Source organism: Alligator sinensis, unplaced genomic scaffold (genome assembly GCF_000455745.1).
Source record: "Alligator sinensis unplaced genomic scaffold, ASM45574v1 scaffold1092_1, whole genome shotgun sequence".
NCBI lineage: Eukaryota > Metazoa > Chordata > Crocodylia > Alligatoridae > Alligator > Alligator sinensis.
This window is the reverse complement of record NW_005842252.1, coordinates 465,209-476,089: the sequence shown is the minus strand read 5'-3', so window position 1 is coordinate 476,089 and position 10,881 is coordinate 465,209.

Below are 10,881 nucleotides of genomic sequence, written 5' to 3'. Positions count from 1 at the left end.
AGAACAATAGGGAGAACAGATTTTGACCCATGCTAGAACACTGACACAAGAGGGCCTACTTTAAGTGTGTGAAATGTCAGTAGAGGGGAACCCTTTACTGGTCTCAACCTGATATAACCAATTCTATACCACCCCTCCAGCCGTTTTTGCATGTGGGCCATGCCACAGTCTGCAAGGGGCCATATAAGGCTACTCTCTCAGTGATGCTTAGGATTGGCTCCTGGCCTTCCCCAGGACTGGTAGGAAGCATAATCCATCTTCTCTCTCCTCTCCCTCCCTTGTAGGCAGAAGAATTAATCTGTTCCTGTGTTCCTGAGCCCAGAGCCCATAATTTGTAACAAGTCGTTTGTATCATATAATATTCAACTATGACTTCACTTCAAGAAATGCATGCACAAGTTGGTCATGTGTTGCCTAAAATGAAATGGAAAATGAAAATGTGAGCAATTCATTGAAATGGCCTACAAAGATAATGATCAAAAGTTAATGCAAAATCCAGGGAAAACAGTACAGGTCAATGTTCTTATTAATTAGCTTCTGGAAATCACTACAAGATATCCTAAACCATATTCTTACCACACTTTCTTTAGGATGAGTCATGTATAACTAGATTAAAACCTATTCAAACCAGCTTGAGAAAGAAATCTGGACAACAGTACTGTGCTGCTCTACCTTTTCAAGAACATGCTATGCTAGGCAACCTATTTTTATTGGTCCCTTAATGGTTACTTTAAATGGCTCTCTCTGTAGTTTGTCTCCTTAAAAATCAGAGGGAAACCAACCTAAAAAAAGACATGCTAGTAATTTGGGAGCTAGGAGTCTGTCAAAAGTGAGGAGGAGGAGACAGGAGCCACAGCTTTAGGGTTGCATGAAAGTAAACCTTTCTTCTGCTCCCTTTTAAAATATTTCTACTTAATTCTGATTGACCAAAAGAATAAAAGATTGACCCAGAAATGTGAAGGAAATAGAGGAATTACCATTCTTACTTTTTACCTTTACAAATTCTTCATTAGGTAAAATTTACTGATTCCTAAACTTCCTCTTTTTCATGGCTTAAATTTCACATTTGAAGAAACAGCAACATTTGCTCCTACCACAGAAAGATATTATCGTCAGGATATGATATCTGGGAGCAATTTACTTAGTTGAAAAAATTAATCTATTCCTAGTTACACCAAGTTGTACATGCCTAAGGTCAAGTATTTTAAGAATGAGCCTGTTGGATTTTAAATGTACTGCACTGATATGTCAAGATATTAAGTGCTGATATGAATCAGTCATATATATACATGCCTCTGTTTCTAGAATGGGAAAGCTGATAGAAAAATACTTTGATTTTCAGAAGTGCTGACCCCTCATGGCTTGCACAATTTCCATACTAACTATAGGTGTTTTCAACATTAAGTTTAAGAGGCGGAGCTTCTCCTGAGGCTTCTCTTTATCTGTTGTCTCTGTCTCAGTTGTCAAAAACATCCACAGCATCCATATGTGCTTGTCATTAGAGCTAAATGGGGGGTGGGGGGATGAGGAGGGATATTTCAGAAAACACTTTCCTGTCAAAATATACCATGTTATGCAAATTGAAATGTTTCACGGGAATGTATTAGTTTTGATGAAAATGTTGAGAAAAAGTTTTTCAGGTCCACGATGAAATTTCAGAGTCAGAAGGAGTAAGAGAGAGATCTCAGCTAAGAGAAGCCAATGGCTAGGGATGGGGAAACCAAGTTTCAGCTCATCCTGATTTGGAACCAGCATCTCCCACATCCCTTAGAAATGCCAGGCTATTCAGTCAGCTTCTTTCAATCTGTACTTGTTGGAGTGGTTCAGTGAAATCAGCTTTTGCATGGGCTGTACAAATGGGAACCAGGTTGGAAGGGGGGGAGCTCCTGCATACTCTTCCCTATTAATGGCCAATCAAAAATCTGCCTTTCCAAGAGAGTCAGATATCACTGACATCTTAGTGATCAACCACTTAAACACAAAAATCAAAGATTCATCTTTAGACATTTCCATTGAAGCTGTTTTCAAGGAAAAAATAGGGAGACGCAAATGCAGCTTTCCATGGTATTAGTATAAATCTGGAGTAACTCTACGCAAGTCAAGAGCTAAAGCCAATGTGGGGTTCCACTGTCACTTCTAGTTAGCATCCATCCATACTATGGACTCAAAGAACAATGGTGAACAACCACCAAGTCTGATTCCTTGTCTACACACATGACATGGACCAATTTAACTAACTTGGTTTGGGAACTTGCTAAGTTAAATCAATATCAGACTTTCTTAAAAATGATTAAGCATATCCATTCTTAGGGATATCACCATAAACCAGGGAACTTTTGGCTGTTCTGTTACTATTTTGTTTTGTATTACTGTAGCACCTAAGAACTATGGTCATGGACTAGGACTCCATTGTAGTAGGTGCTCTGCAAAATACTGGTGGTAACTGTAGAGAACAACCATGTTCCTAGACCTTACAGACACAAATTATTACACTAAGATCATGGAGACTATTTGCATGAGTATGGACACAAAACAAAATGACAGGCCTTGCTTCATAGAACTTATAAAGTAAGTTATGCTTATTTTATAAAAGTTATAAAAATTCCTTTACACAAGTAATTCTCAACCAGGGTGCTCTGGCACCCTGGGATCCTGTGAAATCCTTTTAAGGGTGCCATGTAATATTAGTACTGTTAGGTGTCCAAACACCTACATGATTCAGAAGATAAACCCAGAGAAACCCATAGTGGCAAAACCATTATGACCTGTTTTGGTCTTTTCTGAGTTCTTTGTAACAGAAAAGTTGCTGTATTATGTTTTGATAGGCAAAAAAACAACCCCCCCCCCACCACCACCAAAAAAAAGAAACAAAGACAAAAAAAAACTGCCAAGAGAAAGCTGAGGGATGGCATTTTCCAAAGGGTGCCTTAGTCTAATGAGGTTGGAAATCACCACTGTACACCATTCTGACAGTATAAATGGGCCTTACTGATAATGTCAATTAATGATGTACAGGACAATGCATGCAAAGATTTCGTAAACACAGAAAATAATTTGATTGTTACTTAAGGGTTGATTGATATATAGAATATACTCTTTTAAGTGTATGGAAAATGAGTGAATATATTTTGCAACTTGAAATAGATTTAAGACAATGGTGGTAATTGTGGAGAACAACTATGTGCCTAGACCTTACAGACACAAATTATTACACTAGAATCATGGAGACTACTTGCATGAGTATGGACTAATTAATATCAGGCCCAAAGTTTAATTCACCTAGTTTTTAAGGTACTTGCAGGAGATTTGTTTTATTCTGTGTCCAGTTCCAAATGTCTGTGCATAACAGCAAGAGCTCCAACGTGCCTGCCCAGACTCAGTATTAGGGAAGCACAGCCATTAATGTCACAGTTTTCTATAGCATAATCACCAGCTTGGTCCAAAACCAATACAGCTTGGAATAAAACCTGCTCACTTTATCTGAGTGCTGATGTGAATAGAACTACTTGCATGAGGAAAGTGGCTTAAGGTTTGACCATTTATGTTCTGCAGTTTGGTATGGAATTAAAATGTAAAAAGGTTATCTTACATCATGGGCAGCTGAATAGCCATAGGATGATAAACTACTATGCTCAATTTCCCCTTCGCATAATTCCACACAGGATCTGACCCAATATTCTAGGAACGATATCAAAGAGAGCCAGTATTTATTTACCATAGTAATTTCTCACCAAATAGCAATCCAAGAGATTTGGATACAGTGATCTAAGGTTTTAGCTCAATAAATGTGAGAAAAATGGCAGGGATGTGATTTATGTAATTCAACTAAAAATCTCCACTAACCTATTGTTATATGATTAAGCCTGGTTTAAACTAAATTATTTTTAATTTTGTCGGAAAAAGCCACTTTCAAGGCAAGCGGCTCATTAAAAGCATTCACATACATGAAAAACGAGTGTACTGAATTTCAGGCTGTAAGTGAGGCAATTGTAAAATGTAAATGCTTAAAAACAGTAGTGAAATTCAGGCAACAAAGCAGGGATCAGAAATTTATATGCTCGTTATTGGTAATTACAGTCACATTCTTTACTGAACTATATTCCCAGACAACACATAAAAGTGTCCTTATACATTACCTACTTAAAACGAAGTCACCCTTTACATACATGTGCCAGAAAGAGAATCTGTGGCTATGTGACCATGTTAGTGCATGGAGCTCTGCATGCACTGCAGTAAATGTATCCGTCTACCTTTTAAGCAAAGTAGCTGAAAGCCCCTCAGGGTGTTCTTACGAAATGTAAATTCACTGACTTGGAGACCTCAGCATAAAATCGCTGCTTTTAGAGGATGGCAGTTTAACACTATCCTCGCCTTAAAAAGAGAGAAAATGGAAATGCAATCCCATGGTTGTTATTATATACATTCAGGCTCTTTTTTCCCCCAGAATAAAAGCATTTTAGGTATCTCCTTAAAGTTGCTCTTTTTCAGATATAAGTAATAAATCCTTAATGTCATTGTGACAGATCAATCTCAACCTGTTAATAATTCATATTTGATATTGAGTAGAATAAAGTTAAGAGGAAATCATAAGGAAAGACGAACCCTGCCTCATTTGGATTCAGGTTGACATATTCAGACAGGACTGTTAATATGCAAAAATATGGGCCAAACATGTTCACATCAGGGCACTTCTACCCATTGGGTATCTTTTTTGGTATGTATTTGTAAGTTGTGTCAAGAGTGCTGCACAGGTTACTGAAGTGTGTGTGTGTGTGTGTGTGTGTAAATATAAATAAATGAATGTAGCTTGATTTTTTTCAGAGCTGAAGAGCAACTATATCCTCAACTATCCTCAGAGAAAGTTCATGGGTACACAGCATTTCTGAAAGTCTGCTCATATTATAAAGTGGAATGATACTGTGGGGAGAAATGGTTAGATGCCTAACTGTAGACACCCAGTTCTGAAAATGCTGACCAGTGATCACTGTGCAAGAACAAAGAGCAGAGGCCCTGGGAGGCAGAGATGGTGCTTTGGAAATAAGATGCCAAGTATGAAACAGGGACACAGCCCTGGTGCCTATGCATCAGTTAAGAGTAGCTTTTGCAAAGGTTAAGACCCGATAAGATCATACTTATTGCAGTTTTTTTCCTTTCGTCTGATTCTCTCTTCTTAAGCAAGAAAGAATTGATTTCAGTTAGACCATTTGATTATAAGACAGTTTTGTGATAAAATTACTGAGGTACATTCTTGACAGGACAAGGGTGTTCTGATCACTTATAAGAGGCAAAGGAGGAGAACATGCTACTTATTCTATAGCACTCAGTTGACACAAAGCCCTCAGCATTGCCTGGATGCACTCAATACAGGCACTTGGAAAGCCAGACCAACAGGAGTGCCAGGAATAGGGGACCAAAATTCCAGAGATGATTTTTATAAATGCTTACACACAACAAGCAAACATATGGAATTGTAATAGTAATCATATTTAAAGAGCTCATCCTACCGGACTTACTCCTGTGAGTAGATCCACTGACCTAACGCATTCAAATAAAATAAATCTGTTGCAGAACTCTCAAGCACAAAACTGTAACTAATAAATAAATCTGAGTTTTAAAGTGTATTTACACTCTGTGTAAAAATGCCGTCCTGATGTCCCATGTTTATTGCCTTAAATGATACACAGATCAATCTTGCTCCATTTACAAGTAAAGACATGTTTTTCATAACTGCCTGTTTTCCAAACTCAGCTGGGGCTCTGAAAGCCACACCTGGGTTCTTTCCAGCTAATGGATAATCACTAAGGTTATTACAGTTTATTTATTGTTTAATTTGCATTAGGGTAATGCACAGATACCTCTGCTAAGGCTATTGCTGTATGGTGCTGGTGCTGTACAAACATCGAATAAGAGACAGGCCTTTCTTTGAAGGGTTTACAATTTAAAAGAGAAGACAGACATAGGGTTGTGGAGAAATGGTACAAAAGGTTCTGCAGATCAAATTAGGGTGTCAGTGATATCTGTGCCACCTCAGATGCTTTTCACTGAGATTTTGCTATTTGAAAAGTTTAGGGAACAGTTCCACTGATGATGCAACAAGATCTCTTGATTATCCAGGGTCAGGTAAAATATCCTTCCTGCTGTCATGGACATAAAAGTGAACTAACCAGTTGTAGTCTCTGCACTTGGGAGCGGCTTCCTATATAATATAGAAACTACTTCCTATATTTGCTCTGAGGGATACACAAAACCTGAAAATAGGTATATTGTGGGGCTGGAAAAAAGGTACTGAAGACCCTTCTAATGTGATCTAAAGAGTGGGTTAGGGAATCCAAATGTACCATGTAGTGTTCAGACCACATGTATACTGGGATCTAAGCATTTTCCTTAGCTCCTCCTGGACAGTGTGGCTCTGCAATAGTGACTATCAGACATCATCTGTTTCTAAACCTGAGCACCAGAGTCAAACATAGTAAAAACTTTTGATTGTTACAGTAGTAGATATAACTCCAAATACAGCCAGCAGCCTATTGAGTAATGCAATCCTATTTTTACCTTGTCTCATTTCAGAATGTTACCACTCTTTAAGATGACCTAAGCCCCGAGAGGCATTATTAATTAAGCTGTCTGTATGTACCTAGTTACAAGAAATGGGTAAAGCATATTCCTATATTTTTGTCAAAAACTATACTTTGTGCTTGCTGTCTGCTATTAGCTTCCAAAAATTGTGCATTAGTCATTCATTAATTACTGCCACACTTTACAGAAATGAGTCCATAACTGTTTGGCATTTAAAGCACACTACTTTCTCCCTATCATTTGGAAAGTGCTATTCAAGCTTCTTATTTTCCATGCAAGTTCTCTGCGTGATTTGCCAAATACCTTTGAACATGTCATCTTGGCAGATAAAAACATGACTTAGGAATGGCTACAAGAAATGAGATAGTGTGGAAAGTTTTAGAAGCAATGAAATATCACTATTGTATGTAAAATTAATGTGGCATCCCTATCTTATAAAATCTTTCCCACCAAATTATAAACCAACTATGCTGTAAAAAGTTAGAATGAAGAACACTTAATAATTTATGTAGCAATTCAGGAGTTTGGTTCAACTCCTTTAGAAAGAAGAATGTATTTGAATCAAATTGAACAGTAAGACTGGCATAATAACATTAATAATACTCATTACATATATAGTGCCTTTCATCAGAACAATCCCAAGCGTGGTTCCAGTCACTGAGAAAACGCCACTACTGGAAAGGAATTAAATGTCTTTTTTGTGCTACCCGCTCTATGGACACAGCCCTCTAGAGGGTCTCCTGCAAAGGACTGAGTACTGTCAGTTCCAACTCATATCTATTAGGAACTAATAATTAGGGGTATGTGAAGTGGGCCGTATTCAATTCAGATTTGGATTTGGCCCGAATCAGGGACAGTGTTTCGATTTGTTGATTCGGATCACTGTCCCTCATTTGATTCAGCCGAATCTGAATCTGAAGATTTGATGCTGATTCAGACATAGACCCAGCTTTAAAAGTTTTCTCTACATATCTCGAGGTACCAGGCATGGCTTGTGAATATTGCAATGCTGGGGCAGATGGAGCATCCCACAGGAGTGTGTGAAAGCTCTTCCCATGCTCGGCAGTGAACCTGGAAGTAGACTGGAAATACTTCCAGTGCACTTCTAGGTCTGCCAGGGAGCACACTGGGGGTTCCCCCACGCCTTCCCAGCTCAGTGATCAGCCACAGGGGGACCCCGGGTGCCCCCCCAGACTCAGGAGACACCAGTCGCAGACCTGGAGGAGGTAGGGGGGGCCCCCTCACATGCTCCCTGGTGGTCCCGGAAGTGGACTGGAAGTGCTTCTGGTCCACGTCCAGGTCTGCTGCTGAGCAGGCTGGGGAACCCCCTGTGCTTCTGTGGGATGCTCCATGTGCCCCAGCATTGCAGCATTCACAAGCCCCTGCTACCTAGAGGTATGTAGAAAAAATAATTAAAGCTGTGACTATGTCCGAATCTCTGATTCTTTCCAAATCTCTCTGAATCGATTCAGAGGGTTCCAATTTGATTTGGAGAGCTTAAAGGGCCCTCTGATTTGATTCGGATTCAGAGAATCAGCCACCGAATTAGGCCAAATCTCTGCCAAATGAAATAAGGGACCGAAGCATCGCACAGCCCTACTGATAATACTCTGTGCTTCAAATAATTGCTTGCAAGAGCAATGTTTTCAGAAGGAAAAATGAAGAATATATATCTTTCAGAAGGACCTACAGAGCAGAATGTATATGTTCACCATACATTCAAGGACCATGAATGGTAAGGATGCTTTTAAGTTTTAAAATCTGTCTGAAAAACAGAACTCATAGCAAATAGCACAGTGCCCAAATCATAGGGCCTAATTTTCCAGTGTTCATCATGCACTTTTGGGGCTGATTTTTACAAGAGGTTAGCATCCAGCAGCACCTGTTGTGCTTGCCTTTATGAAAGTACTTAAATGGGAGCTGAGTTTCTTTTGAAATCTAGTGTCCCTGGTGGATGCCGAACCCTTCTGAGAATTCCAGCTGCTGCCTAATGACATCACGGCCAGGTTCAGATTACTAAATATAAGTAAAATGCCCAGACAAACAAGCAAACAAACCATTGTTCTACTTGCTGAATTGTCAAGCTAGAAATAATAAATCAGCCTTGAAATAAAATAGTATTATTCCTGTGTTAATCCACGCCCAGCCACCACCCTGACAAAATGAAATAATAGCCCTTATGCATTACATTACACTAATACAAAATTTAAGATAAAATAGTACCTACTTTTTTATTCTGGATGTCTGTTTTGAGATATAAGTGCTAGATTTCTGAGTGCTAACATCCCAGGTGCAACTGAATACAGTGGAAGAGAAACCTCAAGGATGGAAAAGAATGAAGACTCTAAAAAGTTTTTAGATGTGGATAAACTGTTCAAAAGCATCTTTCAAGGTTATCTGAGTTCCTAAGGCTCAGATTCTTAAAGGTATTTAGGCATCTGTCACTGAAATCAATTCAAGTTAGGTACAAGAATACCTTTGAGGCTATCAACATACCTGACAGATTTTGCCCATGTGTATGTTTAAGGAGACCAAAAAAAACTATGAACATAGAACTATGAAATAAACCATAACATTAAACAAATGTACTTCAACAAGGTTTCTGTTGATAGCCAGAGACTTTCTGAGCACCTGCCCCTTCTTTGGATCTCTCCAGTATCTGCGGCTTCCCACAGCTCCTTGTTTTTCAGGCCCATTATATCTAGACCCTCCTCAGACTTTTGAATTTAGCAAACCATCAACTCCTTTTTTCACTCAGCAGCAGTGGTAGGCATAGTCATTTGTCTCTTATCTTCTCCTTCAAGCATTTTCCCCTTATTTTCTGTGCCGCATCATATAGATAGGAAAATACTCCATTAAATCTTCTAAGTCAACACTTTAAGTCAGGCTCCCTTACATTTTTTTTCTGACAAACTTTACCATGACACCAACAAACATGGGCAGATCTAGGATTTTGAAAAGAGGGGGTGGGAGTTCAGATGGTGTAGCACATCATCACATACACCACAAGACATTTCTCCAGTTAAGGAGAAACTAGAAGCTTTACTAGGAGGTTAGCACTATATTATTTAGTTGAAGAGCAAAGCAAAAACAAATAGAGATATTGGAAAGTGCAATAATTTGCTAGATAATATATCGGGTTTAAAAAAACACAACGAACTGGGCAAGAAAATGATCTGTTGTCATTATAGGTAAATGCACATCTCTTATTCAGGTCATAAAATCTAGCCTTCCAGAGCATCCTGACAGTGCCTCTAATACTTCACTGTCTGTCATTTCTATACCTGAGTAATATTATAACACCTAAGTTAAGGTTTTTAGCTAGAGCTGAAAACAGTCTGCAGGGCTGTGAAATAGAAGGGGGGCCTTACCAAGAATAGCTAACAGACAGCAGAATTGCCAAAGAAAGTATAGTTTGAATAGTGGAACATCAAGACCATTAAAAAGGAGAGAGGGTTGTAAAGTGGAGAGAATCAGGAAGAATCAGGGAGGTAATAGTAAGCCATGGAGTCACTTGACTCTCTCTACACTGCCTGAATAGAAATGCTGCTGCCCCTCCTAGGTAGTTGGTTTTAAAATTTGGGTGGAGCATGAATCAAAGTGGGATGCAACTGCACCACTTCACTGCCTCTGGATCTGCCCCTGCCAACAAATCAATCCTATTTGACACTACTACTGCTACACTCTTTTTTTTATTGCATCCTCACTCTCCTAGTCCATCATGCTTGTTTTGTCCACTTCCTGCATCCCATCTGACATGTACATTAGATGGTAAGCCTTCTGTGGTGAGGGCTGAACAGCTACCTTGTTAATTATCAGTAAAATGCCTAACTGAATGAAAAATGTGTCTGCCTACTAATATAACAAGGCTTTTCTATTATGTCATAGGTACAACTATGTAGTATATATGACTCATTTGGGCTGAAAAATTTCTGTTCTGTGTGGACAAGGTTCCTTGAGTGAATCTGATATCTTTTATTAGACCAACCCAAATAGTTGGAGAATAGTTATTAAGCAAGCTTTAGGGTTCAAAAACCCTTCGTCAGGCTAAGGAAGTTTCAGCAGTTGGTGTGTGCTCTTCCTGGGTGGAATGAAAAGTAAAGAAGCCAGGGGCTGGGCTGGGCTGGGCTGGGCTGGGGAGTGAGTTGCCAGGCAGATTATAATGTGTCAAAAATTCAATGCCTGTATTTAGTCCATGATCTCTAGTATCCAGGAGGTTGATGTAGTGGAGTTCATAGGCTCGTCTCTGGGACGTGTTGTGTAAATTTCTTTTGAGGATCAGGACTGAGAGATTGGAGAGAGAGT